The sequence below is a fragment of the Hordeum vulgare genome, chromosome 5H, assembly GCF_904849725.1.
Source record: "Hordeum vulgare subsp. vulgare chromosome 5H, MorexV3_pseudomolecules_assembly, whole genome shotgun sequence".
NCBI lineage: Eukaryota > Viridiplantae > Streptophyta > Magnoliopsida > Poales > Poaceae > Hordeum > Hordeum vulgare.
The window spans coordinates 384015830-384023311 of NC_058522.1; positions in this window are offsets into that span (position 1 = coordinate 384015830).

A 7482-nucleotide genomic window follows, 5' to 3' on the forward strand; every position below is an offset into this window, starting at 1 on the left:
TAGAGGGGAGAGAGTTGGTGATGACAGCGGCGAAGTTGTTGGTGTAGATCCTTGTCACGAAGATGGCCCCGGTGGCGTTCTGCTGCCACCGGGAGAGAGGGGGAGAGAGCCCCATCCTTCTTATTCTTCCTTGGCCTCCCCCCTAGATGGGAGGAGGGTTTCCCCTCTGGTCCTTGGCCTCCATGGCGGCGGAGGGGCGAGAGCCCCTCCGAGATTGGGTCTCTCTCTATGTTTCCTTCTATTTCTGCGTTTCTCTACGTTTTGGCGTTTCACCGAGATCTGTAACTCCGATTGGGATGAAGTTTTAACACGATTTTTATCCGTATATTATCTTTCTTGCGGAAAAAGAATGACACCAACCGCCTTATGGGGTGGCCACAAGCCATCCTGGCACACCCTACCCCCCAGGTCGCGCCCCTATGGCTTGTGGGCCCCTCGGGCACATCCTTCTCTTGATTCCACTTCCCAAAATTCACATATATTCCAAAACAAATCTCCATAAGTTTTTATCCCGTTTGGACTTCGTTTCATATGGATTATATGCAAAACAAAAAACAGGCAACAAATAGGAACTAGCACTGGGCACTGGATCAATATGTTAGTCCCAAAATTAGTATAAAAAGATGCCAAAAGTATATGAAAGTTGTAGAATATTGGCATGCAACAATCAAAAATTATAGATGCGAAACACTTGAGCAGAGTGGTGGAGATGGTGAGGGAGGAGAAAACAGATCTGAGATCCATCTCTCTCTCCAAGCGCCCCTATCTATAGCTCACAGAGGGAAATCTTTAGCCGTCAATCAGCAATCAGAAGGAGATCTGCGAGATCCCACGAACAATGCTCATGCGGCATGTGGCAGAATTCCTGGTGCAATTATCGAGGCGCCGCACCACTTTCTCCACTAACAATGAAGTTGTCCTTTCCGCGCATGCGCTCGCGTCCCCCATGATTTCCAAAAAACAATACGAATGGACTCCACATACACCTTCTAAAAACAATATGGTTCAGCCCGTCGAACAAATTGTCCCTCTGAATCACTCAATTCACTCGAATATTCGCAAGTGCGATCGAGAGAGTTCTTCTGGAATCAGTCCTAACTCTCGCTTGATCACTCAGAGCCCTAGGCTTGCATATGTCTGAGTCGTTGAGATGTCTCCCTGAGAGATGATCAAACATTACTAAATGAGGGCCTCCGAGCCAGTCAGATCATATGAGAATCTTCAATCCTGAATTCGTTGCGGCTTTATTTTGGAACCGAGGGGAACAACCCCGAGCTGCTTTCTGGATGTCTCCGAGGTGCTGAAGGCAGCACGAAGTATCTTTCACTCGGCCAATTAAACCTCATCTGATTCAGGGGCTACTCACGGGGTTACCAACTAAGGGTAGGGTCATGAACCTGCCATCCATGGTCCACCTAGGTCCTCACATAGTAATTAAAGTCTCAGGACTACCGATGCAAATCATGTTTCACTCGGATGTATGGATTCACTCGGACATCCTCAAGTCAGTCAGACACACACCTGCACCCACACCAGCGCAAGCATGGATCACGAAGGAGCTGCAACGGCTAAGAGACTTAACATCTCACATAAAGCACAGTGAAGACCAACGATACCAGTAACACCATAGTTAGATCTGCTCTTACTAGTAACTTCCATAATTATTATTCATTTAATACCCTTGTAATAGCATGCCACGGGCTAGGCAAACACTATACATAAGTTTCCCCGGTGCTCCATGACAAGGGTTAAGCACCCTGTATATTCACACCCCCATAAGCAAACACTAAACCTCTGGGCTCGAGACATAGGGTCTTTACCACTTCTCAGTGGGGCCTGGACTCGTACATCCGAGTGTTACACCTGCACCATAGCTAGGCTCTGCCCCCTCTTGTCGGGCTCATTCCCTTGAAACCTACGGGTCTGTAGTTAGTACCTAGATGGCTATCTATCTCTATGTTCTTCATTCCCATGATCACCGCGATTCTTGCGGTAATCTATCTTATGTAATCACTTTGTGTGGTGCATTTATTGGGATCCGATGATTTGTGGGTTTATGTTCAGAATATTCATGAAATATATTTGAGTATTGTTTGAATTCTTATATGCATGACTATGATAGCTTAGTAATTCTATCTGGTCTATTGATTTGGTTTGTCCAACTAGAATGATCTATCTTAAGTGAGGGAGGTGCGTTGTAGTGGGTTCAATCTTATGATGCTTTATCCTAGTGAAAAAGTAGGGGACAAGACATGTATTTGTATTGCTGCCACTAAGGATAAAACGACGGGGTCGATTCCTATTGATTGGATTTTCTTTGGCTACATCATGTCATTGTTCTCCAAGCAGTACTCTGTTTAACTTAATACTCTATATGCATGTTGGATAGCGGTCGATGGGTGGAGTAATAGTAGTAGATGTAGGCAGGAGTCGGTCTACTTGCTTATGGACGTGGTGACTATATGCAATGATCATTGCCATGAATAAATATTGCATAACTATGCGCTTTTCTATCAATTGCCTAGTAGTAATTTATGTATTCACCGTATGCTTTCTATGAGAGAGAAGCCTCTAGCAAAAACTATGGCCACTCGGTCTATTCACAAATATATTTACAAAACATTAAATACCTTGAAACCTTTTATTATTTGTATTTAATCTTTATGTTTAATAAATTTCATCTATATATCTATCACTACATATTTCTTGCGAGTAACAAGTTCAAGGGGATTGACAACCTTCTTGCCCGCGTTGGGTGCAAGTTTGTGCTCTTTCGTGTGTAGGCGCTGAAGACGGGAAATTGCATGGTTATCATATTGATTCGATAATCTTGGTCCTCACTGAGGGAAACACTTATGTATATTGTGCCGCATCATCCCCTCCTCTTTGGGTAAAAACCAAATGCAAATCACAAGTATCAGGAAGGATTTTCGGCGTTGTTGCGAGGGAATATCTTCAATTTCCTATCAAGTACATTCACACAAATATCATTTCACTTGTTCTACTTTTCATTTATTGTTCTATTTTTCTTGCTATAAAAATCAAAAATCAAAAATATTTATCTTTGCTAGTTTTCTTGAAATAATCAGTCATCACACAAAAATAGAGAATAAAGACTTATGGATCCACATAAAATTTTCTACTTGGATCATCTTTGATACATTTGAGCTCGCGCACATACCCCAACTAGCTAAGTTGAGGGAACATCACTAGATGAGCATGCTCATTTTGTGCATTGATAACCCACAAGTGTAGGGGATCGTTTGTAGCGTTTTTCGATAAGTAGGAGTGTCGAACCCACAGGAGCTAAAGATAGAAAGTTCTATCGACCACCGATAGAACTCTACACGCGCAAACACTCACTTTACCTAGAACAAGTATGAAACTATTTTGCGGAAAAATACAGAGCAAGTAAGTAAAAGTTAGGGGTTGTTTAGTAGAAAGCTTTTTGTGTAACGCAAGAGAAATATTGTCCATAGGCAATTGAATATAACATGATATATACTTAGCATGTGCAATAAGGGAGAGGCATACACTAACACACTTTCCGTACTTGGATCATATGCACTTATGATTGGACCTCTAGCAAGCATTAAATATCAAGTCCTCTTTACTCCCATATGCGCACAACACCCTTACTCGGGTGTAAGTTTTTGTCACTCTCGTCACCCACTATAAGCGAATCATGAACATATTGCAAACCCTCCAGCGTGTATCCTTCACGTATGCACCTCACGGAAGGCACCTTAGGACATCACCATATCAACACACAACTCATATCAATAACATCATATCACAATTAACACATAGGACAAAACGGATCTACTCAAACATCATAGGATAGCCACATATCAATGGGAAATAGTATGTAGTGTTGAGTGATACGTCTCCAACGTATCTATAATTTTTGATTGTTCCATGCAATTATATTATCTGTTTTGGATATTTTATATGCATTAATATGCTATTTTATATTATTTTTTGGACTAACCTATTAATCTAGAGCCTAGTGCCGGTTTCTGTTTTTTTTTCATGTTTTTGAGTATTGCGGATAAGGAATATTAAACGGAGTCCAAACGGAATAAAATCTCCGGAATGATTTTTCTTGGACCTGAAGAAACCTGCCAGACTTGGAGAAGGGGGCAGGACACCTGATGGGAGACGACAAGCCTGCAGGGAGCGCCCTAGGGGGGGCACGCCCCTGGCTTGTGGGCCCTTGCAGGTGTCCTAACCCTAATCTTCGTCCTATAAATTCTCAAATATTCCCCCATTGCAAAAAATAGACCAAAAATACTTTTCCGCCGCCGAGAGCCTCTCTTCCCATGAGATCCAATCTGGGAGCCTTTTCTGGTAATCTGCCGGAGAGGGAATTGATCACGTAGGGCATCTACATCAACTCCATTGCCCCTCCGATGATGCATGAGTAATTCACCACAAACCTATGGGTCCATAGCTAGTAGCTAGATGGCTTCTTCTCTCTCTTTGTTCTTCAATACCATGTTCTTCATGATTTTCATGGAGATCTATCCGATGTAATACTCTTTAGCGGTGTGTTTGTCGAGATCCGATGAATTGTGGGTTTATGTTCAGATTATCTATGAATATTATTTAAATCTTCTCTGACTTCTTATATGCATGATTTCATATCTTAGCAAGTTTCTTCAAGTTATTGGTTTGGTTTGGCCAACTAGATTGGTAATTCTTGCAATGGGAGAAGTGCTTAGTTTTGGGTTCAATCTTGCGGTGACCTCACCCAGTGACAAAGTAGGGGTAGCGAGGCACGTATTGCATTGTTGCCATCGAGGATAAAAATATGGGGTTTTCATCATATTGCTTGAGTTTATCCCTCTACATCATCTCATCTTACTTAATGTATTACTCTATTCTTCATGAATTTAATACTCTAGATACACGCAGGAGTCGGTCGATGTGTGGAGTAATAGTAGTAGATGCAGAATCGTTTCGGTCTACTTGACACGGATGTGATGCTTATATGAATAATTATTGCCTTGGATATCTTCATAATTATACACTTTTCTATCAATTGCTCGATGTAGTTTGTTCACCCACCATATTATTTTCCTTCATGAGAGAAGCCTCTAGTGAAACCTATGGCCCCGGGGTCTATATTCCATATTATACTTACAGATCTATAAACCAAAAATACCAAAAATATATTGCTGCTATTTATTTACTTTTTTTTTACTTTTAGATCTAGCAATCTTTTATATCCATCTCTATCAGATATCATCCTTGCAAATAACTGTGAAGGGATTGACAACCCCTTTTAGCGTTGGGTACAAGTGTTTGATTGTTTGTGTAGGTGCTAAGATTGGGGACTTGCTTGTTCCTCCTACTGGATTGATACCTTGGTTCTCAACAAACTGGGGAAAATACATATCTACTTTGCTGCATCACCCTTTCCTCTTCAAGGGAAAACCAACGCAAGCTCAATAAGTAGCATTGAGCACCATCTTTAAGTAGAGAGTTACGGCGGGAAAAGAGGTGTTACACCACTGTATAGAGGGCGAGAGAGTTAGTGTTGATGGTGGCAAGATTGTTGATGTAGATCGATGTGGTGTATACGATCCAATGAGTGCTAAAGCACGTAGTGGGTATTGTTATTTTCTTACTTCACAGATGATTTGAGTAATATGGGTATATTTACTTGATGAATCACAAGTATGAAATTTTGAAAAGTTCAAGCAATTTCAGAGTGAAGTTCAAGATCATAGAGGTGAATGTCTGAATTACGAGTTTGGTATACATTTAAGACAATGTGGAAATTATTTCACAACTCATGCCACTTGGAACACAATAGAGTGACGATTTGTTCGTACGTCGTAGCCGTGCTCTATTAAATATGGTGCGTACTATGATGTCGCTTACCAATTTTCCACTATTGTTTTTAGGTTATGCATTAGAGACAACTACATTCACTTTAAATAAGGCACCATATAATTACATTGAGATGACACCCTATGAACTATGGTTTGGCAAGAAAACTAAGTTGTTGTTTCTTAAAGTTTGGGGTCGTGATGCTTATGTTAAAAGGCTTCATCCTGATAAGCTCGAACCCAAAGCGGATAAATGCATCTTCATAGGATACCCAAAGGAAAAAGTAGGGTATACCTCCTTTCTTAGATCTGAAGGCAAACTGTTTGTTGCTAAGAACGGGTCATTTCTCGAGAAAGAGTTTCTCTGAGAAGAATTGAGTGGGGGATGGTGGAACTTGACGAGATTTTTGAATTATCACTTCAACTAGAGGATGGCAGGGCACAGGAAGATCTTCCTATGGTGGCTACACTAGTTGAAGAGGAAGGTAACATGGTGATCATGAAGCTTTGGATCAAGATACTACCAAACTTCATCGGTCGACAAGGACACGTACAACTCCGGTGTGGTACGGTAATCCTATCTGGGAGGTCATGTTGTCTGACAATAATGGACCTACAAGCTATGGAGAAGCGATGGTGGGCCCGGGTTACGACAAATGGCTTGAGGCCATGAAATCCGAGATAGGATCCATGTATGAAAACAAAGTGTGGACTTTGCAAGAACTACTTGATGGTCGTAAGACTATTAAGTACAAATGGATCTTTAAAATGAAGACAGACGATGATGGTTACTGTCACCATTTAGAAAGCTCGACTTGTCGCAAAGAGGTTTTTGATAAGTTCAAGGAGTTGACTGCGATGATACTTTCTCACCTGTAGCAATTCTGAAATGTGTTGGAATTCTGTTAGCAGTTACTGCATTTTTCAATTATGAAATCTGGTAGGTCGATGTCAAAACATTGTTTCCTTAACGGTTTCCTTGAAGAAAGGTTGTATGTGATACAACCAAAAGGTTTTGTCGATCCTGAGGATGCTAAATAGCATGCGAGCTCTAGCGATCCATTTATGGACTAGTGCAAGCATGTCCGAGTTGGAATAAGTGCTTTGATGAGTGATCAAAGGTTTTGGTTTATACAGAGTTTATGAAGAAACTTGTATTTACAAGAAAGTGAGTCGGAGCACTATAGAATATCTGATAAGTGTATGTGGTTGGCATACTATTGATTGGAAACGATGTAGAATCTCTGGAAATCATACACCATACAGGGTTGTTTGAAAGGATTTTTTCAAAGGAAAACCTAGATAAAGCTGCTGAAAATATTGGGCATCAAGATCTATAGAGATAGATCAGGATGCTCGATTAAACTTTCAATAAAGACATACCTTGACAAGATTTTGAAGGAGTTCAAAATGGACCAGTCAAGGAAGGAGGTCTTGATTGTATTGTAAGGTATGAGTTTGACTAGGACTCAAAGCCCGACCATGGCAGAATAAAGAGAAAGGACGAAGGTAATTACCTATGCCTTAGCCATAGGCTCTATAGTATGCCATGTTGTGTATCGCACTTGATGTGTGCCTTGCCATGAGTCTGTCAAGGGGTACAAGAGTGATTCAGAAGTGGATCAGTGGACAACATTCAAAATTA